General features: G+C 39.7%; 1 protein-coding gene across 2 annotated transcripts in view; it reads right to left on the bottom strand.

Annotated features, from left to right (window-relative positions):
- The window catches only part of grk5l (G protein-coupled receptor kinase 5 like), a 152,469-nt gene that overhangs the window by 124,234 nt on the left and 1,184 nt on the right, over positions 1 to 27,051 (bottom strand). The window lies entirely within an intron of this gene.

The raw sequence follows: 27,051 nt of genomic DNA on the forward strand, positions 1-27,051 counted from the left end.
CTACGGTCCGTAATATCATCAAAGGGTTCAGAGAATCTGGAGAAATCACTGCATGTAAGCAGCTAAGCCCGTGACCTTCGATCCCTCAGGCTGTACTGCATCAACAAGTGACATCAGTGTGTAAAGGATATCACCACATGGGCTCAGGAACACTTCAGAAACCCACTGTCAGTAACTACGGTTGGTCGCTACATCTGTAAATGCAAGTTAAAACTCTCCTATGCAAGGCGAAAACCGTTTATCAACAACACCCAGAAACGCCGTCGTCTTCGCTGGGCCTGAGCTCATCTAAGATGGACTGATACAAAGTGGAAAAGTGTTCTGTGGTCTGACGAGTCCACATTTGAAATTGTTTTCGGAAACTGTGGACGTCGTGTCCTCCGGACCAAAGAGGAAAAGAACCATCCGGATTGTTATAGGCGCAAAGTTGAAAAGATAGCATCTGTGATGGTATGGGGGTGTATTAGTGCCCAAGACATGGGTAACTTACACATCTGTGAAGGCGCCATTAATGCTGAAAGGTACATACAGGTTTTGGAGCAACATATGTTGCCATCCAAGCAACGTTACCATGGACGCCCCTGCTTATTTCAGCAAGACAATGCCAAGCCACGTGTTACATCAACGTGGCTTCATAGTAAAAGAGTGCGGGTTACTAGACTGGCCTGCCTGTAGTCCAGACCTGTCTCCCATTGAAAATGTGTGGCGCATTATGAAGCCTAAAATACCACAACGGAGACCCCCGGACTGTTGAACAACTTAAGCTGTACATCAAGCAAGAATGGGAAAGAATTCCACCTGAGAAGCTTCAAAAATGTGTCTCCTCCGTTCCCAAACGTTTACTGAGTGTTGTTAAAAGAAAAGGCCATGTAACACAGTGGTGAACATGCCCTTTCCCAACTACTTTGGCACGTGTTGCAGCCATGAAATTCTAAGTTAAAAAAAAAAAAACATCAAATATCTTGTCTTTGTAGTGCATTCAATTGAATATGGGTTGAAAAGGATTTGCAAATCATTGTATTCCGTTTATATTTACATCCAACACAATTTCCCAACTCATATGGAAACGGTGTTTGTAACTCAAAACGCTTTACATAGTGAAACCCAATATCTAAGTTACATTTAAACCAGTGTGGGTGGCACTGGAAGCAGGTGGGCAAAGTGTCTTGCCCAAGGACACAACGGCAGTGACTAGGATGGCGGAAGCGGGAATCGAACCTGGAACCCTCAAGTTGCTGGCACGGCCACTCTACCAACCGAGCTATGCCCTTCATTCACATTCCTTACGTGAGACAGTTAACACACATCCCTTTTCTGTGCATGCAAGATAGTGAAAAACTGCTTGCAAGAGGCGGCTAACAAGGCAAGGATTCTACTAGTTCGACTATAAAACGAGCTAAAAAAAAACATCCAAAAACCACCAACAACGCCCCATTTACATACCGTGACCTGCATATTAACCGACGGGGACGTTAATATATGCTTGATGAAACGTGATTATATGCATGAATGTATGTATATATATATATATATATATATATATATATATATATATATATATATATATATATATATACTGTATATGTGCATGTATATGTACAGTATGTAGGTGTGTTTGTACAGTGAATGTGTGTGTAGATGTATGTACTGTGTGTATATCTATGTACATATGTGCGTGCGTATGTATGTATGTATGAATGTATGAATAAACCTCTGTATTTCTGTATGTATGTATGTCTGCATGTATAATATATTCGTCTAACAGTATGTGCGGGAGTCAAAGTACGGCCACTTGTTTACAGCCCCTAAGGCTGAAAGATAATGCTAGCAACCGCTGGAGTTGCTGCTGCTGAATCACCTTTTGAGTTTGGATAAGTTTGATAGGTAGAAAGTCTACATGTTAATAGCTAAAAATATGGGCCAACTGCAGCAGGGGATACTCAAATTAGAGCCGATGACATCTCGAGGAAGCTAGGTGCTCGTGTGCTGAAAGATACAACTATCCCAACAGTTGGCATCCCAGTGCGAGCAAACATTATTAGAAATGTTTTATGTTTTTATTTTGTTGATGAAACGTTCAGCACTTTTCATTGCTGCTACATGATGGCTTAGTGTTTCACTATAACAGGAACTGTAGTTCAACCTACGTACAGTCAGGCTCCCAAAATAGTCTGCAAAATAGTGTTAGCAACTGCTACGTAAAAGAAAAGGTGTAGGATTAAATAAGCTAATAAGAAAAGAGGCCCGTAGCATAGAACAAAAACTTTTGAAAATAAATAAATACAAATTCTGTAGAATTTAACAAAATAAAACATGTGGAATTTACACAAGAATGTAACATTTCACAACATTTTTAAAACTTTTAAGAATCTTTGTCATCGATCTAGAAAATATACCGTGCAACGGTTTGTTTAGATTTACAGGGTGAAACTGATATAATGACATAGGCCTAAAACAAGCAACATGAGATATTTCAAACCTTCTTTTGATATAATGTTTAGGTTTATTGCTTACAGCTTATGAAAACCTTAGATGAAAAATCTCAGAAAATGTGGTGGTTTAAGCCATGATGATCCAAAGGATCTTGAATAAAGGCTTGACATATGTCACTTTGCATGTAACGAGTTAATATCACATATTAGTTTTTGAAGTTAATTACTGACATGAATGGAATTGTACACAATATTCTATTTGTATGAGTTTCACCTGTATAATATAATGACTGAGCGAAAATGTGGTTGGAGGAAACCAAGCTACTTTTCTCTGACTACAACCGAACATTCACCTACCGAAGGAGCATCTATGTGGCATATTGTTGCAAGTAGAGATGTCCGATAATGTTTTTTTTGCCGATATCCGATATTCCGATATTGCCCAACTCTTAATTACCGATTCCGATATCAACCGATACGATATATACAGTCGTGAAATTAACACATTATTATGCCTAATTTTGTTGTGATGCCCCGCTGGATGCATTAGACAATGTAACAAGGTATTCCAAAATAAATCAACTCAAGTTAAGGAAAAAAATGCCAACATGGCACTGCCATATTTATTATTGAAGTCACAAAGTGCATTATTTTTTTTAACATGCCTCAAAACAGCAGCTTGGAATTTGGGACATGCTCTCCCTGAGAGAGCATGAGGAGGTTGAGGTGGGCGGGGTTGGGGTTGGGGGGGAAGGGGATAGCGGGGGGGTGTATATTGTAGCGTCCCGGAAGAGTTAGTGCTGCAAGGGGTTCTGGGTATTTGTTCTGTTGTGTTTATGTTGTGTTACAGTGCGGATGTTCTCCCGAAATGTGTTTGTCATTCTTGTTTGGTGTGGGTTCACAGTGTGGCGCATATTTGTAACAGTGTTAAAGTTGTTTATACGGACCACCCTCAGTGTGACCTGTATGGCTGTTGACCAAGTATGCCTTGCATTCACTTGTGTGTGTGTGAAAAGCCGTAGATATTATGTGATTGGGTTGGCACGCCTCCAATATTGTTGTCTGGGAGAAATTCGGGAGAATGGTTGCCCCGGGAGATTTTCGGGAGGGGCACTGAAATTCGGGAGTCTCCCGGGAAAATCGGGAGGGTTGGCAAGTATGCCTGGGAGACGTAACTGCTCTGTACTTCTCCCTACGTCCGTGTACCACTCCGTACAGCGGCGTTTTAAAAAGTCATAAATTTTACTTTTTGAAACCGATACCGATAATTTCCGATATTACATTTTAAAGCATTAATCGGCCGATAATATCGGCAGTCCGATATTATCGGACATCTCTAGGTGCAAGCTTTTGACCACAAACTTAGTCACTGCTCGCTGACATTTGTCGTTCCTGGCCAAGTGGTGCTGACGCGGTGAAAGCTGATGGCAGACGTGAACTGGAGCCATTACTGCCCGCCTCCAAACCAGTCAGTATATGTCTCCGGCATTCATTTCAATTTAACGGGTAATAGCACTAACATTATAGACGGCGAGGTGGTATCTACGTCAGATGACTTCTGCTGCTTTGGGATGGGATTGGCTACGGTTCAAAAAACCTGACATTCATTGCATGCTTTGTGTTTAAATGTGTCAGCATATTGCTCCTATGTCCTCCTCTTCAAGAAATAGCGACCTTGGATTTATTAAAATTAGTCTTTTTTTAGTAAAATGTCAGCAAATTTGGGTGCGCGCCGCGATGTTGCTGACGTCACTGCGTAGTGACGTCATCCCCACTCGGAAGAACCGTTAAGACTAGAGATGTCCGATAATATCGGACTGCCGATATGTGATATATCGGAAATTATCGGTATCGGTTTCAAAAAGTAAAAGTTATGACTTTTTAAAACGCCGCTGTACGGAGTCATTACACGGACGTAGGGAGAAGTACAGAGCGCCAATGAACCTTAAAGGCACTGCCTTTGCGTGCCGGCCCAGTCACATAATATCTACGGCTTTTCACGCACACAAGTGAATGCAAAGCATACTTGGTCAACAGCCATACAGGTCACACTGAGGGTGGCCCGTATAAACAAATATGTGCCACACTGTGAACCCGCACCAAACAATAATGACAAACACATATCGGGAGAGACATCCGCACCGTAACACAACATAAACACAACAGCACAAATACCCAGAAACCCTTGCACCACTAACTCTTCCGGGACGCTACAATATACAACCCCGCCCACCTCAACCTCCTCATGCTCTCTCAGGGAGAGCATGTCCCAAATTCCAAGCTGCTGTTTTGAGGCATGTTAAAAAAAATAATGCACTTTGTGACTTCGATAATAAATATGGCAGTGCCATGTTGGCATTTTTTTCCATAACTCGAGTTGATTTATTTTGGAAAACCTCAGCGGGGGCATCACAAAAAAAAATTAGGCATAATAATGTGTTAATGCCACGACCTTATATATCGGACTTTTGATTGATTGATTGATTGAGACTTTTATTAGTAGGTTGCACAGTGAAGTACATATTCCGTACAATTGACCACTAAATGGTAACACCCGAATAAGTTTTTTAACTTGTTTAAGTCGGGGTCCACTTAAATTGATTCAGATACAGATATATACTATCATCATAATACAGTCATCACACAAGATAATCACATTTAATTATTTACAATCAGGGGTGTGGAGGGGGGCGGGGGGAGTTAGGATATGGACAGCAAGTAGTGGACATAGAGAGAGAGAGAGAGAGAGAGAGAGAGAGAGAGAGAGAGAGAGAGAGGAGAGAGAGAGAGAGAGAGAGAGAGAGAGAGAGAGAGAGAGAGAGAGAGAGAGAGAGAGAGAGATCAGAAGGCATAAGAAAAAAGTATCTGCATTTGATTGTTTACATTTGATTATTAGCAATCCGGGGAGGGTGTTAGTTTAGGGTTGTAGTTGCCTGGAGGTGAACTTTTATTGTGGTTTTGAAGGAGGATAGAGATGCCCTTTCTTTTATACCTGTTGGGAGCGCATTCCACATTGATGTGGCATAGAAAGAGAATGAGTTAAGACCTTTGTTAGTTCGGAATCTGGGTTTAACGTGGTTAGTGGAGCTCCCCCTGGTGTTGTGGTTATGGCGGTCATTTACGTTAAGGAAGTAGTTTGACATGTACTTCGGTATCAGGGAGGTGTAGTGGATTTTATAGACTAGGCTCAGTGCAAGTTGTTTAACTCTCTCCTCCACCTTGAGCCAGCCCACTTTGGAGAAGTGGGTAGGAGTGACAATATCGGAATATCGGATATCGACAAAAAAAAGCCATTATCGGATATCTCTACTCATAAGTTTAAGGTTCCACTGTATTATTGGATCTGGTCACTCAACATCCAAAACGGAAACCCAAGCAGAGAGAGGAGAATGCCAGCAAGAGTGGAATGCAGCGTAGTAGCCCCAACTAAATAGTCCCGTTCTGTTACCATAATTTAGTGAGGCCATCTGGATGCAGCACCGCAGTCCCCCCCCCCCCCCCCCACCCCACCCCCCTTACTCCCATTCATTTCAACAGATGATGACGTTCGCTAGTTTTGGAATCTACAACCGCCGCCAGAAGGACTCGTGAATGGGGACGTATTCCGTCAGATAGGACAGTGGTTACGTTTGAAGGCAGGAAATCGCCCTGCGTCTGCTGACAGCTTACGCACAGGCGGCTCATAGAATGTGAGCTCCCATGAAATAGGCATGTCCGAGCAGATCTCACTGTCACACACTTTGCTTTACAGTTATGTCAGGTCTGAATACGTTTCTTTCACCCCCTGCATCCATTTCTTCAGCGAAGGCGTACAGCGAGGGCATTGTCAGAGCACTGACGGTGGCAGTCAAATGATGCACAGATGACCACTATGGGAGATCAGGGGGTTTGCCTAACCACGCCCTCTGCTCATCCATAAAGTTTCCCCTTTGCAGGGATGGGAGAGCGGCTCCACAGGAAGATGGAGATCGGATGGCAGTCGCCCACTCAGTTTGTTATGCAACAATCAATCTGATTAGATAGCTTATGGGCTGCAACTAACCGATCGAGAGAGAGAGAGAGGACAATGCCATTCTGCATTTTATGTAAGACAGTGGTCAGTCGTGATTGCTTTGTTTTTTTCCTGCCGGTGTGTGGGCAACTGGAAATAGCAAATGAGTCATATTTTTCTTCTGAATCGTATTAAAAGTCAGTGGTAAAATTTCAAACCTGTTCACACAATCATCTAGAAACAGGGACACGCGAACTTTTTCCACATTGTATTACAAATGGCAAAAGTGGAGGATGCGTGTGCATGTACGAGCCAGTCTGCCCCACAACAAGAGTGTAGACAAAATGAAGGTGCTTACTTACTACAGTGCCTGACTACAATGGTGGACCCGAGCCAAGCTCTTAGGGTAAACGTATACCCATCCATCCATCCATTTTCTACCGCTTGTCCCTTTCGGGGTTGTAGGGGGTGCTGGAGCCTATCTCAGCTGCATTCCGGTGGAAGGCGGGGTACACCCTGGACAAGTCGCCACCTCATCAAAGGGCCAACACAGATAGACAGACAACATTCACACTCACATTCACACACTAGGGGCAAATTAGTGTTGCCAATCAACCTATCCCCAGGTGCAATACCATTTATGGATAATCCGCTGACGTCACCAGTGGGAAAAACGTCACCAAATGGGCAAATTCCAAACCGCTTGTTTGCTGGAAGTATGAAAGAAGACAAGAAGATTGTTTTATAAATATCTCTGCAATGCATCCACGGTTGGATTTCAAATTCTCGGGACCTCTGGGGATCCTAAATACAGAAAACCAGATACTAATAGGTAAGAAATCCATATATTGATGGTGTCGATACCAAGGGTGGTATCATTATAGGATTGGTACTAGAATGAGTAGGTCGATATTTGTATATTTTCAAAATCTGTGTATTTTTGTTTTTTGCAAAGATTTACAACCTCAGGGAATAATTCCATTCATTCATTTTCTACCACTTGTCCTTAATAATTTTGACAAAATAATAGAATGGAAAATGACATAATATGTTACTGCAAATGTCAGCAGACTAATTAGAAGTCTTTTTTTTACTTACTACTAAAAGACAAGTTGCCTTGTTTTTTCTCTATTTTATTTAAGGACAAACTTGCAATAAGAAACATATGTTTAATGTATCGTAAGGTTTTTTGTTAAAATAAAGCCAATAATGACATTTTTTGTGGTCCCCTTTATTTAGAAAAGTACCAAAAAGTACCAAAATACTTTTGGTACCGGTACCAAAATATTGGTATCGGGACAACACTAATGTAGATAGAACAATGTTATTATTAATGTATTATTATTTATTTTTTGTTTATTTAATTGATGTATTTGTAGATATTACTTTGTTTTTTTTTGTTTTTTGTTGTTTGTTTTTTTTTGTTTTTTTGGCTGTTACTTTTTTTGGGGGTGGGGGGGGTGGTATGGTTGGGATATAAACAAAAAACATTTGGACATTTAGGGCAGACAACAGATATAAGATGTATGTGAATATGATGTAATGGATAGGAATGTCTGATGCTGGATGTCAATAAAAATAAAATGAAAAAAAAAAAGAACATGTTGAAAGAGGAAATAACCAGATATTAACAGTAAATGAACAAGTAGATTAATAATGAATTTTCTACCACTTGTCCTTTGACAAAATAATAGAATGGAAAATGACACAATATGTTACTGCATATGTCAGCAGCTAAATTAGGAGCCTTTGTTTGTTTACTTACTACGAAAAGACAAGTTGTCTTGTATGTTCACTATTTTATTTAAGGACAAACTTGCAATAAGAAACATATGTTTAATGTACCATAAGATTTTTTTGTTAAAATAAAGCCAATAATGCAATTTTTTTGTGGTCCCCTTTATTTAGACAAGTATCGAAAGGTATCAAAATACATTTTGGTCCCGGTACATTAGTTTTTGTTTAAGTATTGTGTACTATTGACTACTATTGAGTAGTTGAAATATTGTGTTGATGTTATTAAACTGTCAATAGCACTCATCAAAATGTACAGTTAATACGTGTGATCGGTATTGGTGTTGGCCGATATCACTCATGGACAGAGGTGGGTAGTAACACGCTACATTTACTCCGTTACATCTACTTGAGTAACTTTTGGGATAAATTGTACTTCTAAGAGTAGTTTAATGCAACATACTTTTACTTTTACTTGAGTATATTTATGGAGAAGAAACGCTACTTTTACGCCGCTCCATTTATCTACATTCAGCTCGCTACTGATTTTTATCGACCTGTTAATGCACGCTTTGTTTGTTTTGGTTTGTCAGACAGACCTTCAAAGTAGGATCTATTGCATGCCTGCGTTTCACCAATCAAATACAGTCACTGGTGACGTTTGACTCTGTTTTACCAATCAAACCGAGCCAGGCGGTCACGTGATTAACTGCACATAAAGTTTCAGCGGCAACAAGCTTAAGCTTACATGAACTCAACGTCAAAGTTGAGGAAGCACATCGCGGTAAGTAACGTTAGTAGATTTTTGGCTGTCACCGTAGGCTGGTGTTAGCTTCCCTGCTATGAATCACTGTCAACTGTACATCGTGTGGGGACATTTATTAACACACAGCAGCCTCATAGAGAGACAGACAAAGACACACACACACACACACACACACACACACATAGAAACACTAATCAGAAGTGCACAGTATGTTCCAGGTGCAGCCCACACCTATCAGTTTATGGTTTGCGTAAAGGCTAACTTGTTATTTTCCTTTGTAATCTCTGCTAACCGAGCCTATGGTGCTGTTAAGTTATTGTGGCTCAATTTGCCTTAATTTTTTTTATGTTAAAGACCTACTGAAATTAAATGTTTTTATTTAAACGGGGATAGCAGATCCATTCTATGTGTCATACTTGATCATTTCGCGATATTGCCATATTATTGCTGAAAGGATTTAGTAGAGAACATCGACGATAAAGTTCGCAGCTTTTGGTCGCTGATAAAAAAAGCCTTGCCTGTACCGGAAGTAGCGTGACGTCACAAGTTGAAGGGCTCCTCACATTTCCCCATTGTTTACAATGCAGCGAGAGCGATTCGGACCGAGAAAGCGATGATTACCCCATTAATTTGAGCGAGGATGAAAGATTTGTGGATGAGGAAAGTGAGAGTGAAGGACTAGAGTGCAGTGCAGGACGTATCTTTTTTCGCTCTGACCGTAACTTAGGTACAAGGGTTCATTGCATTCCACACTTTCTCCTTTTTCTATTGTGGATCACGGATTTGTATTTTAAACCACCTCGGATACTGTATCCTCTGGAAAATGAGAGTCGAGAACGCGAAGTGGACATTCACAGTGACTTTTATCTCCACGACAATACATCGGCGAAGCTTTTTAGCTACGGAGCTAACGTGATAGCATCAGGCTTAAATGCAGATAGAAACAAAAGAAATAAACCCCTGAGTGGAAGGATAGACAGAAAATCAACAATACTATTAAACCATGGACATGTAAATACACGGTTAATGCTTTCCAGCCTGGGGAAGCTTAACAATGCTGTTGCTAACGACGCCATTGACGCTAACTTAGCAACGGGACTTCACAGAGCTATGCTAAAAACATTAGCGCTCCACCTACGCCAGCCAGCCCTCATCTGCTCATCAACACCCGTGCTCACCTGCGTTCCAGCAATCGACGGAGCGATGAAGGACTTCACCTGATCATAGAGAGACCCGGAGATGGAGGAAGTCAAGGTGAGGTCGCCGGCTAGCGCGTCTGTTATCCATCTCAAAGTCCTCCTGGTTGTGTTGCTGTAGTCCGCCGCTAATACACCGATCCCACCTACAACTTTCTTCTTTGCAGTCTTCATTGTTCATTAAACAAATTGCAAAAGATTCACCAACACAGATGTCCAGAATACTGTGGAACTATGTGGTGAAAACAGAGCTTTTTGTATTGGATCCAATGGGTCCGAATACTTCCGTTTCAACCATTGACGTCACGCGCATACATCATCATACATAGACGTTTTCAACCGGAAGTTTCGCGGGAAATTTAAAATTGCACTTTATAAGTTAACCCGGCCGTATTGGCATGTGTTGCAATGTTAAGATTTCATCATTGATATATAAACTATCAGACTGCGTGGTCAATAGTAGTGGGTTTCAGTAGGCCTTTAATGTATTATTATATAATATATATTATTGTTTTAGTTGCTTAAGAGATATTCCTGGCTCTGAATTTTCTCATTGCTATTTTTATGTTTTTGTGCATTATTTGTTGCCGTCATCATTAAACGAACAGGTTACTCATCAGTTACTCACAACATACTTTTTACATTTACTCAAGTAAATATTTGGGTGACTACTCCTTACTTTTACTTGAGTAATAAATCTCTAAAGTAACAGTACTCTTACTTGAGTACAATTTCTGGCTACTCTACCCACCTCTGCTCATGGATGATCGGTATCGGAATCGGCAACATGAAAACCCTGATCGGAACATCCCAACATACCGGGCAGTAAGAAGGAAACAAAACATCAACTCCTGTTTCGGATGTTTAGAGAACACGAGGCAGTACGTTGTGACGCGCCCACTCCCACATGGACATAGTTAGAATACTGTACTCAAGCTAGTAACTCCAATGTTACACATGTACTGTATGTGGGTCTGTCCATGGCCTTTCCTCTCACACACAGCCAGAGACTGGATGAGGACCAAAGGAGCAGATGGGACAAGCAAGATCAATCATGGGTCATTAACTGCTCTTATTAATTTGTAAAGCCCGCTTCACTCGGCCCAGTCACGCTCTGCTTCCGTAAAACAAACGTCCAGTCTGACCTGTATGGCCGTCGCATCCCCGGGATGGGTTTTTCACAGCATGGAAGCTTCCCCTTTCACTTTTATTATTCCCTTAATTCCCACGAAATTCACTGTGCAGGCTGGCCTTCTTCTTCCAAAGTATGTCATCACCCGCCAGATACACGGTGCTGCCAGAAGCGCACTCTCGACTCCTGCGTCATGCCGTAATTCCTCGGAGGCTTTAGATACATGAATCCATGCGCTGCCACACACACACACACGACACATGGAGGATTTTGACACATGACACAACGGACGCACTTTGACCTCAAAACAGATTTAACCCTTGTGTGGTGTTCGGGTCTGTGGGACCCGTTTTAATTTTTTATTAAAAGAAAAATGATACAATTAATTAATTTTTCAAACTGAGACTCACTGACTTTGGCTCATTTTCTGTGAAGAACATATATCAGAATACATATTTAATGACCACACACCATACACCCCCCCTACACATTTCTATTACATATAAGATGTCTGGGTCCACTGGACCCGGGGCTAATAGAAGTGTGGAAATTGATGTTCTGTGTACCACACACACACACATACTGGTTATCATTTGGAATGGGGACCAAGTTTTTGATCATCACCCTTTCTACAGGTTGAGGAGGCATAAAAGAATTTGGTAAAATGGCCACTGCCCAGTTAGCTCATACACGTCTTTAAATCTCTGGATTGATGAAGTAATGTGCTGATCATTCTTACTGGGGACCCTGGGGAAAAAGAGTTAATATGGTTCATGGGGACCAAATTTAAATAATTTTGTATAATTCACACACATTTGTACGTGACTACTGAGGAATGTCAAATGTCAAATGTCTCACACTAAAACTAACCAGTAAACATGTTTTATGGGCCAAAGCTTAAAAATCACTTAGGCATCTTCAGAATGGATCTGACTATCATTTAAAAAAGGTTTCCCTTTAGGGCAGTGGTCCCCAACCACCGGACCGATTGGTACCGGGCCGCACAAGAAATTAAAAAAAAAAAAAAAAAAAAGTATTATTATTATTATTTTTTTAAATTAAATCAACATAAAAAACACAATATATACATATTGTGTATGTGTATGTCAATATAGATCAATATAGTCTGCAGGGATACAGTCCGTAAGCACACATGATTGTATTTCTTTATGAAAAAAATTAAAAAATTAAAAATCCCCCTCGGTCCGAGGGACAAATTTTCAAGCGTTGACCGGTCCCCAGCTACAAAAAGGTTGGGGACCACTGCTTTAGGGGACCTGTTTTTTTGTCCCCATACCATCAGAGGTCCCCTAAAGGTGACTGTGTAAACAGAGCGATGTCCCCATTAAGTAAGCATTGCCAGAACACACACACACACACACACACACACACACACACACACACAGCAGGCCTAGACAGGAGGAGGACAGAGTGTAGGTACACAGAACATTAGAGGGTCAAATGTGCGAGAAAATGAGAGCAGACAGTGTTGACCAACAATGTTGCAACCGCAGGTGCAGAAACACAAAAGAAGAATCCCTGTGGGATGCAGAAACTGGCAGAGAAATTTTCCGTGCAACGTTCATATTGTTGTTAATCAAACACTTTTATGTTAAAATACTGAACAGATGTTTACCTTATCCCAATAAACATCTGTTCAGTATTTTAACATAAAAGTGTTTGATTGTGAGGCATTAAAAGCCACAAAATGCAACGGGTCCATCAGACCCACAAACGCTGGCTGAGTAACAATAATGTGAACATTACACAATGCGTCGTTATTTTACACTTTTGTTTACTGGGAAAAAAACAGCAGACTCTTTCCCCCCCCCCCCCCAAATGTATTTTATTTTCAATACAGAGCATAGGCGCCGATCCCTCGGGTGCTTCGGTGTCCCACGGACAATGCCGAGCACCCACGTGGGATTGATGGCAACTTTCAATCTTTATAATAATTTTTAAAAAATCAATCTTGTTGATGTTAATTTTGTGGTGATTTTTGTCCGTTTTACATGACAATAAAGTCACTAATCATACAGCTTATAATTAACTAAGCCTAACCAACATTTAATTGTGGCTGATCATCGTCGTCGACAATCACTCGAAACGAGTATGATTGTCCTTGTGGGGAGACTGGTGCACAGACAGCCACCACACTGTCCTTGGCAAAGAGAAGGCCAGGGTCCAATGGCATGGAGACCAAGACAATTGGGGGCCCATCTTTGCTGCAGCCTTCTTCCGCCTTTGAGACCATTGTGGAGCTTCTATGCAACCATCACCCGCCCACATCACCGTTAAGGTCTTTGTGCCAGATAGTGAACTAATGAACTAATGACACGATCATCTTGACTTTGAACGCATTGTGCGTGAGCGAATGAAGGTCATACTTAGTCAACAGCCATACATGTCACACTAAGGGTGGAAGTATGAACAACGCCAAGACTGTGATAAACATGTGCCAAATAGTGAAACCACACTAAACAACAACGACAAACACATTTTGGAAGAATATTTGCAACGCAACACAACATAAACACTACAGAACAAATTCCCAGAATTCCCTGCAGCGCCAACTCTTTCGAGACTCTACAATATAAACAAACACCATTGGTGGATCTACACTTAACATCCACTGTAATGATACCAAGTACAATAGCGTATCTAGTGGATACTACTATGATTACATCGATATTGTTTAAGATCACAAAATATTATTTCGTTTTTTTTAAAATTTATATTATGTTTATAAGCTCAGGAAATATGTCCCTGGACACATGAGGACTTTGAATATGACCAATGTATGATCCTGTAACCACTTGGTATCGGATTGATGCCCAAATTTGTGGTATCATCCAAAACTAATGTAATGTATCAAACAATAGAAGAATAAGTGATTATTACATTTTAACAGAAGTTTAGATGGAACATGTTGAAACAGAAAATAACCAGATATTAACAGTAAATGAACAAGTAGATTAATCATTCATTTTCTACCACTTGTCCTTAATAAATTTGACAAAATTATAGAATGATAAATGACACAATATGTTACTGCATACGTCAGCAGCTAAATTAGGAGCCTTTGTTTGTTTATTTACTACTAAAAGACAAGTTGTCTTGTATGTTCACTATTTTATTTAAGGACAAACTTGCAATAAGAAACATATGTTTAATGTACCCTAAGATTTTTTTGTTAAAATAAAGCCAATAATGACATTTTTTGTGGTACCCTTTATTTAGAAAAGTACCAAAATACTTTTGGTACCGGTACCGGTATCAAGATATTGGTATCGGGACAACACTGGCAGAAATGTAGATCGGCGCCTATGATACAGAGCATTGATTAAATTAAAGATTAAAGTACCAATGATTGTCACACACACACTAGATGTGGCGAAATTTGTCCTCTGCATTTGTCCCATCCCCTTGGGGAGCAGTGGGCAGCAGCTGCGCCGCGCCCGGGAATCATTTTGGTGATTTAACCCCCAACTCCAACCCTTTGTTGCTGAGTGCCAAGCCGGGAGGTTATGGGTCCCATTTTTATAGTCTTTGGTATGACTCGGCTGGGATTTGAACTCCAACCTACCGATCTCAGGGCACCGAGAATCATTCAATTTCATATCAATCTCATAAACTAATTTGCCATCTAAACAGTCTGGCCATTTCTCATTAACATATTGGGCAGTTATGCCAGCAATTATTTGACCTAAGCAGAAAAAAAAATTTGAGACGTTTTGTTGTTTGTATTAGAAAATGGGCTGTGCAGTTTATAATATTGCTGGTGGAATCGAAATTGAAAGTACAGTAGAGGCCAAAAGTTTGGACACACCATCTCATTTCAATGTGTTTTCTTTATTTTCATGACTATTTACCTTGTAGATCAGGGGTGTCAAACTCATTTTAGATCGGGGGCCAAATGGAGAAAAATCTACTCCCAAGTGGGCCGGACTGGTAAAATCACGGCACAATAACTTAAAAATAAAGACAACTTCACATTGTTTTCTTTGTTTGAAAATAGAGCACAAATGTACAAATCATAATGTTGTTAGGTTGTTTTTTTTACACTTACATGTTGCGGTTAAAAATGTATTTGCTGTTATCTATATTTTATGACTAAATGATGTGATAATGTTCATCAGTCAACTCATTGGTGTTAATTTTCAATCTATCAAGATAAAAAATGGTTATCAAAATCAAATCACAGGATGTTATTTATGTAGTTTGATCATTTTCCTCGACTGATGTACTAACATCATGTGGTTTATTTTGCACATATGTAGCATCATCTACAAAGATACAAAGAATTGCTATTGCGACATCTAGTGGACACATTTAGAACAGCTGTTTCTTTCATTCAAAAATTTCAGGTTAATTTTTATCCTTAGCAAACTCATCCCGCGAGCCGGATAAAACCTGTTTGCGGGCCTCTCTGGCCGTCGGGCCGTACGTTTGACACCCCTGTTGTAGATTGTCACTGAAGGCATCAAAACTATGACACCTGTGAAGTGAAAACCCTTTCGGGTGACTACCTCTTGAAGCTCATCGAGGGAATGCCAAGAGTGTGCAAAACAGTAATCAGAGCAAAGGGTGGCTATTTTGAAGAAATCAGATAGAAAACATGTTTTCAGTTATTTCACATAACTCCACATAAATAAATAAATGATAAATGGGTTATACTTGTATAGCGCTTTTCTACCTTCAAGGTACTCAAAGCGCTTTGACAGTATTTCCATATTCACCCATTCACACACACATTCACACACTGATGGCGGGAGCTGCCATGCAAGGCGCTAACCAGCACCCATCTGGAGCAAGGGTGAAGTGTCTTGCCCAAGGACACAACGGACGTGACTAGGATGGTAGAAGGTGGGGATTGAACCCCAGTAACCAGCAACCCTCCGATTGCTGGCACGGCCACTCTACCAACTTCATGTGTTCATTGATAGTTTTGATGTTTTCAGTGACAATCTACAATGTAAATAATCATGAAAATAAAGAAACCCCATTGAATGCGGAGAAGGTGTGTCCAAACTTCTGGCCTGTACTATAAGTACCAGTAGTCAGAAAGTGACTAGTGGTTGGTGCAGTACATTTTTTTGTTCACAGGAGTCAAACGCAAGGCTCAGGGGCCAGATCTGGCCCGCCAATCATTATTTAAGGTGGCCCAACGCATAATTTTAAAATGATCCGCCACGTTATTTTATAGTATGTGGCCCAAGGCCGCCACTTCATTTTATTTTCATTTTAAGAGGCCCGTCACTTTATATTATTGTGCGTCACCATGTCATTTAAAGTGCCACTCTGCGTCATTTTAAAGCAGCCTGCCATGTAATTTTAAAGTGTTTTAAAGTGACCCGCCACATAATTTTATGTGGTCCGCCATATCATTGTATTGTGACGCGCCACTCATTTAATTTGGCCCACCACATCATTTTCTGCAAAAGGTTGGAAATAAAAAAACACTTCATAGCTAAAAGTATCTGTTCTTTAAATTTTGACAGAAAAATATTCTACATGCAACTACATACACTACCGTTCAAAAGTTTGGGGTCACAAATCAAATGTCCTTATTTTTGAAGGAAAAGCACTGTACTTTTCAATGAAGATAACTTTAAACTAGTCTTAACTTTAAAGAAATACACTCTATACATTGCTAATGTGGTAAATGACTATTCTAGCTGCAAATGTCTGGTTTTTGGTGCAATATCTACATTGGTGTATAGAGGCCCATTTCCAGCAACTATCACTCCAGTGTTCTAATGGTACAATGTGTTTGCCCATTGGCTCAGAAGGCTAATTGATGATTAGAAAACCCTTGTGCAATCATGTTCACACATCTGAAAACAGTTTAGCTCGTTACAGAAGCTACAAAACTGACCCTCCTTTGAGCAGATTGAGTTTCTGGAGCATCACATTTGTGGGGTCAATTAAACGCTCAAAATGGCCAGAAAAAGAGAACTTTCATCTGAAACTCGACAGTCTATTCTTGTTCTTAGAAATGAAGGCTATTCCACAAAATTGTTTGGGTGACCCCAAACTTTTGAACGGTAGTGTATGTTCTACACCCCAGGTGTTAAACTCAAGGCCTGATCTTTATGTGACCTGGGAAAGCCTGGAATTAATGTGCGCCAAAAAAGTACCGTATTTTTCGGACCATAGGGTGCACCGGATTATAAGGCGCACTGCCGACGAATGGTCTATTTTTGATATGTTTTCATATATAAGGCGCACCGGATTATAGGGCGCATTAAAGGAGTCATATTTTATTTTATTTTTTCTAAATGTAAAACACTTCCTTGTGGTCTACATAACACGTAAAGGTGGTTCTTTGGTCAAAATATTGCAAAGATTATGTTTTACAAATCATCTTCAAGCCGCTTTCTGACAGTCGCTTCCGGATGCGCCGTTTTGTGGGCGGTCTTGTTTACGTGGCTCACCTTCGGCACCCAGTCATCTTTGTTGTAGCGGTGTAGCGTGCAAGGACGGGAGTGGAAGAAGTGTCAAAAGATGGAGCTAACTGTTTTAATGACAATCAGACTTTACTTCAATCAATAACGGAGCAGCATCTCCTCATCCGGAAACAACAAGGCAGGAAATGTGTCCCGTGAATAACCGTCCGACCAGAACTCTCTAATAACTAAAAGTTTCTAGGGTGAATAATGTAAACTCACTACACCGGTATGTTTTAGCGCTTTCATGGCGAGTTCACTGACAGACATAAGTAAGAACTTTACACTACTTTATATTAGAAATAGCAATAGCGGAGGATGAATGTCACATGACAAGAAGATAGAGCTTATCGACTACGCCGTCGGCACGCAATTTTTCAGGACTTACGCAGATCCCAAATACAGATCAGCAGGTACCAGAATCAATCAATCAATCAATCAATGATAAGGAAAGAAACGTTGCTTTTGCATAATATTGCGAAACAAAACGCCAGATAATGTGTCTTACCTTATACTCACACCATAAGAATGCTCGTATGCTCGTACCATGAATTGATTTACGCGGACCCCGACTTAAACAAGTTGAAAAACTTATTCGGGTGTTACCATTTAGTGGTCAATTGTACGGAATACGTACTGTACTGTGCAATCTACTAATAAAAGCTTCAATCAATCAATCAATCAAAGTATGCTGAAGCACACCAAGCGGTGCGGCTTTTCTTTCTTTCTTTCTTTCTTTTAGTTTATTTCGAACATGAACACATTTACATCATAATACATCACACAATTTCATATCATTTCATTTACATCATGCCCGAAAAGGAGTAGGAAGAAGCAAAGCTTATTTAATCCTACCCCTTTCCCACTTCAAAGCGTTTACAATGATATAAAATCATTTACTGACCTTTTTATGTAATAAAATAACATCTATGAATTAGTATATACAACAGTTTGTAATATGTAATTAATTAATTCAGTCATTATTAACATACTGAGATGAAGAATATTTTCAATAAGGTTGGAAGTTTTTCTCATAATTCTTCTTCTTTGTACTTTGTAAGCACTATTAATTTAAACAACCTCTTAAACTGGATCATGTCAGTACAATTTTTAACTTCTTTACATAATCCATTCCATAATTTAATTCCACATACTGTTATGCTAAAAGTTTTAAGTGTTGTACGTGCATATAAATGTTTTAAATTATTTTTTCCTCTAAGGTTATATTTCTCCTCTTTAGTTGAGAAGAAATGTTGTACATTCTTTGGAAGCAGGTTATAGATTGCTTTGTACATCATTTTAGCTCTTTGCAATTTTACCAAATCACCAAACTTTAATATTTTTGACTTAATAAATAAAGGGTTTTTATGTTCTCTATATCCAACATTATGTATTATTCTAACTGATCTTTTTTGTAACATGGTTAACGAATGTAGCGCACATTTGTAGTTATTTCCCCATATTTCTGCACAATAACTCAGATATGGTAACACTAGTGAGCAGTAGAGAATATGAAGTGATTTTTGGCCCAGGACGTGTTTTGTTTTATTCATTATTGAAATGTTTTTTGCTACCTTATGTTGTATGTTTTGTATATGAGATTTCCAGTTCATTTTATCATCTATTAATACTCCCAAAAATCTGGTTTCTTTTACCCTTTCGATGTCTACTCCCTCTATTTGTATTTGCGTATGATGCTCTTTCCTACTATTACCAAATAGCATTATTTTAGTTTTACTGAGATTCAAAGATAGTCTGTTTTTGTCAAACCATCTTTTTAATGTGTTCATTTCTTCTGTTATTATTTGTATTATCTTCTGTGTGTTCTCTCCTGAACAGAAAGCAGTTGTATCATCTGCAAATAAAACTAACTTTAAGTCCTTTGTAACTTTACAAATGTCGTTTATATGAAGATTAAACCATTTTGGTCCCAGTATTGATCCCTGCGGCACACCACAGGATATATCTAGCCGTGTTGACATATTTTCACCCATCTTCACATATTGCTTCCTGTTGGTTAAATAGCTTCTTACCCAGTTCAAGACCAAACCTCTGATGCCATATCGTTCTAATTTTTGTATTAAAATATCATGATTAATTGTATCAAATGCTTTTGTTAAGTCCATGAATACTTCACAGCTTACTTCGTACTAAAACATTTTGATAGACTTTTGAGCACTGTGTGTAATGTTCCATATATTTCCAATGGAACATATAAAATGTTGGTGTTGTTTACTTGAGTCATATTGCCATCATAGTGCCTTGTTTTTGATGAATACTCAGGTCTACTACGCTACTGTATATTAATGTCGGTCATTATGGTGGTACTTGGAAAGCCAAGTTTTTTCTGAGGTAGTATTTGGTGAAAATTAGAGATGTCCGATAATGGCTTTTTTGCCGATATCCCGATATTGTCCAACTCTTAATTACCGATACCGATATCAACCGATACCGATATATACAGTCGTGGAATTAACACATTATTATGCCTAATTTTGTTGTGATGCCCTGCTGGATGCATTAAGCAATGTAACAAGGTTTTCCAAAATAAATCAACTCAAGTTATGGAAAAAAATGCCAACATGGCACTGCCATATTTATTATTGAAGTCACAAAGTGCATTATTGGTGGGCGGGGTTGAGGTGGGGCCCGGGGGGTAGCGGGGGTGTATATTGTAGCGTCCCGGAAGAGTTAGTGCTGCAAGGGATTCTGGGTATTTGTTCTGTTGTGTTTATGTTGTGTTACGGTGCGGATGTTCTCCCGAAATGTGTTTGTCATTCTTGTTTGGTGTGGGTTCACAGTGTGGCGTATATTTGTAACAGTGTTAAAGTTGTTTATACGGTCACCCTCAGTGTGACCTGTATGGCTGTTGACCAAGTATGCCTTGCATCCGCTTGTGTGTGTGAAAAGCCGTAGATATCATGTGACTGGGCCGGCACGCAAAGGAAGTGCCTTTAAGGTTAATTTGCGCTCTGTACTTCTCCCTACGTCCGTGTACACAGCGGAGTTTTAAAAAGTCATAAATTGTACTTTTAAGAAACCGACACCAATAATTTTGAAACAGATACCGATAATTTCCGATATTACATTTTAAAGCATTATCAGACATCCCAAGTGAAAACAGTTTGAGAACCACTGGACAAGTTGATTAATCGAAAAAGTAACTGCTGACTAGTCGACTATTAAGATAATCGTTAATAGTTGCAGCGCTACATCCATTGCAACTAGTACCTACTAAAGATAATATCCAGTAAAATAAAAGTTTTTTAATGTTGTGTGTGACCAAATATAATCACAAACAATATTACTTAATCTTGTTAATGAATAAATGTCATTAATCAGATCATCATCACATTACCCTCTACACACCCAACAGCTATAGTGCATGTACTGGCTACCATTCTGTGCAGGCCCTTAAGGTGTGCATTTTAAATGCCAGTCACATCACTGGATTACCTTGCAAACGCTATCCAGGCAACAGAAAGTAGTTATTCCCTGCATTGTGTGTGTGTGTGTGTGTGTGTGTGTGTGTGTGTGTGTGTGTGTGTGTGTGTGTGTGTGTGTGTGTGTGTGTGTGTGTGTGTGTGTGTGTGTGTGTGTGTGTGTGTGTGTGTGTGTGTGTGTGTGTGTGTGTGTGTGTGTGTGTGTGTGTGTGTGTGTTCTTGTATTTCTACCCTTCTTGAGACATCAACAAGGAAAAGTACCTTCTATATGAGGACCAGTGAACAATCTAGGACCGAAATCATGGTCCCAATACGGAAAACCATTGCATCTAACAGAGAATGTCTCATTTTCACCCCTGGTGGTGAAATCTAGCAAAATTAGGGTGGTCCCAAAAAGGAGGGATTTTTCAAATTGACTGAGTCGGTTTTAGACTTAGACTTCCTTTTATTGTCTTTACAGTACAGATAAGAACGAAATGTTGTTGCATTAGCTCGTTGTAGTGCAGGATAAAAGACCAATAAGGTGCACATATAAATAAATAGATTACTGTAAAAGTGCTCCCCCTCTGGTCAACATATGAAATAACAAGTGTGTGTAAAAATTTGAAGTGCTCCCCCTCTGGCCAACATATGTAATAACAAGTGTGTGTAAGAAATTTAAAGGCCTACTGAAACCCACTACTACTGACCACGCAGTCTGATAGTTTATATATCAATGATGAAATCTTAACATTATAACACATGCCAATACGGCCGGGTTAACTTATAAAGTGACATTTTAAATTTGCCGCTAAACTTCCGGTTCGAAACGCCTCTGAGGATGACGTATGCGCGTGACGTAGACCGGCGAACACGGGTATGCCTTCCACATTGAAGCCAATACGAAAAAGCTCTGTTTTCATTTCATAATTCCACAGTATTCTGGACATCTGTGTTCGTGAATCTGTTGCAATCATGTTCATTGCATTATGGAGAAGGAAGCTGAGCAAGCAAAGAAGAAAGTTGTCGGTGCGAAATGGACGTATTTTTCGAACGTAGTCAGCAACAACAGTACACAGCCGGCGCTTCTTTGTTTACATTCCCGAAAGATGCAGTCAAGATGGAAGAACTCGGATAACAGAGACTCTAACCAGGAGGACTTTTGACTTCGATACACAGACGCCTGTAGAGAACTGGGACAACACAGACTCTTACCAGGATTACTTTGATTTGGATGACAAAGACGCAGACGTGCTACTGTGAGTATGCAGCTTTGGCTTCTAAACATTTGATCGCTTGACCGTATGTGCGCAACTTTTTTTTGCGTATGTACGTAACTTTTTTTAAATATATAAGCTTTATGAACCTTGGGTTAGGTGAACGGTCTTTTGGGCTGAGTGATTGTGTGTGTTGATCAGGTGTTTGAATTGTATTGGCGTGTTCTATGGAGCTAGGAGCTAGCATAGGAGCTAGGAGCTAGCATAACAAACACGCAGGTGTTTTTATGCAGGATTAATTTGTGGCATATTAAATATAAGCCTGGTTGTGTTGTGGCTAATAGAGTATATATATGTCTTGTGTTTATTTACTGTTGTAGTCATTCCCAGTTGAATATCAGGTACCGTGAGTATGCAGCCTTGGCTGCTAAACATTAGATAGCTTGACCGTATGTGCGCGTCACGTACGTAACTTTTTAAAAATATATAAGCTTTATGAACCTTGGGTTAGGTGAACGGTCTTTTGGGCTGAGTGATTGTGTGTGTTGATCAGGTGTTTGAATTGTATTGGCGTGTTCTATGGAGCTAGGAGCTAGCAGAGGAGCTAGGAGCTAGCGTAACAAACACGCAGGTGTTTTTATGCAGGATTAATTTGTGGCATATTAAATATAAGCCTGGTTGTGTTGTGGCTAATAGAGTATATATATGTCTTGTGTTTATTTACTGTTGTAGTCATTCCCAGCTGAATATCAGGTCACCCCCGGCTCTCACAGCATCTTCCCTATCTGAATAGCTTCAACTCCCCACTACTCCTTCACTTGCACTTTACTCATCCACAAATCTTTCATCCTCGCTCAAATTAATGGGGAAATTATCGCTTTCTCGGTCCGAATCTCTCTCACTTCATGCGGCCATCATTGTAAACAATAGGGAACTTTGCGTATATGTTCAACTGACTACGTCACGCTACTTCCGGTAGGGGCAAGCCTTTTTTTTATCAGATACCAAAAGTTGCAATCTTTATCGTCGTTGTTCTATACTAAATCCTTTCAGCAAAAATATGGCAATATCGCGAAATGATGAAGTATGACACATAGAATAGATCTGCTATTACCGTTTAAATAAAAAAAATTCATTTCAGTAGGCCTTTAAATGCGCCCCCTTTGGCCAAAATTAATTAAAAAAAAAAAAAACGTATGTAAAGACATACTGTAATAACGTGAAGTAAATAATGACGATTAAAGAACAATTACAAACAAAAATGTGTTTAATTTAAGATAACTAAAAGCTTACCTTTTTTATATTTGCATAGTATGTATATATTATTAATGTTGTAAATACAAATCCTTATATATCTAGAAAGGGTGGTCCTAAAGAGGTAGGCATTTTTCGGAGGTATTTGTAAATACAAATCGGGGAACGGTGTGGCGCGGTTGGGAGAGTGGCCATGCCAGCAACCTGAGGGTTCCCGGTTTGATCCCCACCTTCTACCAACCTCGTCACGTCCGTTGTGTCCTTGAGCAGGACACTTCACCCTTGCTCCTGATGGGTCGTGGTTAGGGCCTTGCATGGCAGCTCCCGCCATCAGTGTGTGAATGTGTGTGTGTGAATGGGTGAATGTGGCAATAGTGACAAAGCTACCGTGAAGGTAGAAAAGTGGTATACAAGTATAACCCATTTACCAAATCTTTATATATCTAGAACAGTGTTTTTCAACAACTGTGCCGTGGGATACAGTCTGGTGTGCTGTGGGAGATTATCTAATTTCACCTATTTGGGTTAAAAATATTATTTGAAAACCAGTAATTAAATAATATATATATAATTATAGTCTGCAAATGATGTGTTGTTGTTGAGTGTCGGTGCTGTCTAGAGCTCGGCAGAGTAACCGTGTAATACTCTTCCGTATCAGTAGGTGGCAGCCGGTAGGTAATTGCTTTGTAGATGTCGGAAACAGCGGGAGGCAGTGTGCAGGTAAAAATATGACTAATGCTTAAACCAAAAATACACAATAGGTGAGTGTCCCAAAGAAAAGACATTGAAACATAGGGAAGGCTATGCAGAACGAAACTAAAGCTGAATTGGCTACAAAGTAAACAAAAAATAGAATGCTGGACGACAACAAAGACTTACTGTGGAGCAAAGACGGCGTCCACAAAGTACATCAGAACATGACATGACAATCAACAAAGGATAAAAACAACTGAAATATTCTTGATTGCTAAAACAAAGTAGATGCAGGAAATACCGCTCAAAGGAAGACTTGAAACTGCTACAGGAAAATACTAAAAAAAAGAGAAAAAGCCACAGAAAATAGGAGCGCAAGACAAGAACTAAAACACTACACACAGGAAAACAGCAAAAAAGGTGGTGACAGTACACCTACTTTGAGACAAGAGCTATAGTGATGCATGGTTGGTTATGGTTTAAAGCAGACCTGGGCAAATTAAGGCCCGGGGGCCACATGCGGCCCGTTAAGCTTTTCAATCTGGCCCGCCGGACATTCCCAAATCATTTTTTTAGATCTTTAAGATGGAAAGTGTAGCTGCCATTATGATGTGCAGTGATGTTTTCTAATGACCGTAAGCCTTGAAATATACAAAGTATTTCAATGGTTGGAATCTGCGCTTTTGCGTGCTATACTAGTTACTATGGTAATCTAATTAGTTACTTTGGTAATCTACGTCACAGCAGCACAGACGAGGCACCAAGCAGTGTGGGTGGGGAGCGTTTCCACAGAGTGTTTCCAGAGCCAGAAATGCGGGTGTCAGGGACAGACGCGGAAGGAGATTTTTACAACGAAGTTCTAAAGCTTAATGATGTATCAGATATATCAGATTGTAGGTGGGGTTCTTTTTACCCTTCGCATTCATATTTCGCTGTTTGTTGCAATTTTGTTGCGTTTCGCTTGATTGTAAAATATGTGGATGGAGAGGGGGTGTGACGTTTATATGTTGTCAATATTCAGTGTTTTATCCTTCATAGAAAAGTGTACAACGTTTTTAGCATTGTTGTTTCAAGTTTATTCACAATACCATATCATTTAAAGATGTTGGTAAGTGAAAGGGTCCCCCAAATAAGCTAGAAGAAGCTTTTGACAGGGGGTCCAGAGGACAGTATATACATGGAATTATGAAACATGGTAGCAAGCACAACAACAACAAAAAACAACAACGCTATATGATAAACACAAGATAATAGTACTAAAGCGCGCATACACATACACACATACATTCATTCAACCATGCAAAACCCAACAGTAGTCAACCCCACATGAGGCATTAGAGATAGGTGGTTAATAGGTAAGTTTTCAGTTTCTTTTTGAAGTTGGAGAATGGATACAGCATCTTGAGGCTCTCATTAAGCCGGTTCCAAATCTTTGGTCCCCTGCATACAACACTTCGAGCAGTACAAGCCAGTAGACGATGTTTACCTGATATCAGATCTAAGTTACGAGTGTTGTGGGCATGCTGGGGATGATAGATAGGAACCAGGCTACAGAGCCTAAGATTCAGCCTGTGAATGACTTGATAGGTTAAACAAGCATTGTGATAAATATTGAACTCCATCAGTCTTAAGAGATGATAATTATGGAATAGATGTCGAGTGGGGGTATTAAACTTGGACCATGACAGGGCCCGTATGATTTTCTTTTGCATGGATTCTAATTTGTGAAGGTAGGTAGGGAAGGTGTTACACCAGATGACATTACAGTAGTTAAGATGTGGTTCAAAGAGAGTTTTATATAGGGTAAGTAGAGCATAAAGAGGAAGATAATGACGAAGGTGAAAGAACAGGCCAACATATTTGGATAATTTGTTTAACAGATGGATAATGTGACATTTGAAATTGAGGTATTCGTCAATGATGACCCCCAGGAATTTTGTGGAGTACACTCTCTGTATTTCCTGCCCATTGATGTTGATATGGCAGTGCTCAGTATTTGTCCGGTTTTTATTAGACTGAAATATAATACAATTTGTTTTATTAACATTAAGTGAGAGCTTATTGCATTTGAACCAGGAATCCACTTTCACAAGCTCTGAATTGACAGTTACTTGTACACTACCGTTCAAAAGTTTGGGGTCACCCAACCAATTTTGTGGAATAGCCTTCATTTCTAAGAACAAGAATAGACTGTCGAGTTTCAGATAAAAGTTATCTTTTTCTGGCCATTTGGAGCGTTTAATTGACCCCACAAATGTGATGTTGCAGAAACTCAATCTGCTCAAAGGAAGGTCAGTTTTGTAGTTTCTGTAACAAGCTAAACTGTTTTCAGATGTGTGAACATGATTGCACAAGGGTTTTCTAATCATCAATTAGCCTTCTGAGCCAATGAGCAAACACATTGTACCATTAGAACACTGGAGTGATAGTTGCTGGAAATGGGCCTCTATACACCTATGTAGATATTGCACCAAAAACCAGACATTTGCAGCTAGAATAATCATTTACCACATTAGCAATGTACAGAGTGTATTTCTTTAAAGTTAAGACTAGTTTAAAGTTATCTTCATTGAAAAGTACAGTGCTTTTCCTTCAAAAACAAGGACATTTCAATGTGACCCCAAACTTTTGAACGGTAGTGTAGATCGTGTAGGCTCCTGTGTGAGGTAAACAAATTTGTATAATCAGCAAAAATTATTTTATGAAAAGTTTCGGAGGAGTTTACAAAATCATTTACGTATAGGATAAAAATGAGAGGCCCCAAG

This window comes from Entelurus aequoreus, linkage group LG06 (assembly GCF_033978785.1).
Source record: "Entelurus aequoreus isolate RoL-2023_Sb linkage group LG06, RoL_Eaeq_v1.1, whole genome shotgun sequence".
NCBI lineage: Eukaryota > Metazoa > Chordata > Actinopteri > Syngnathiformes > Syngnathidae > Entelurus > Entelurus aequoreus.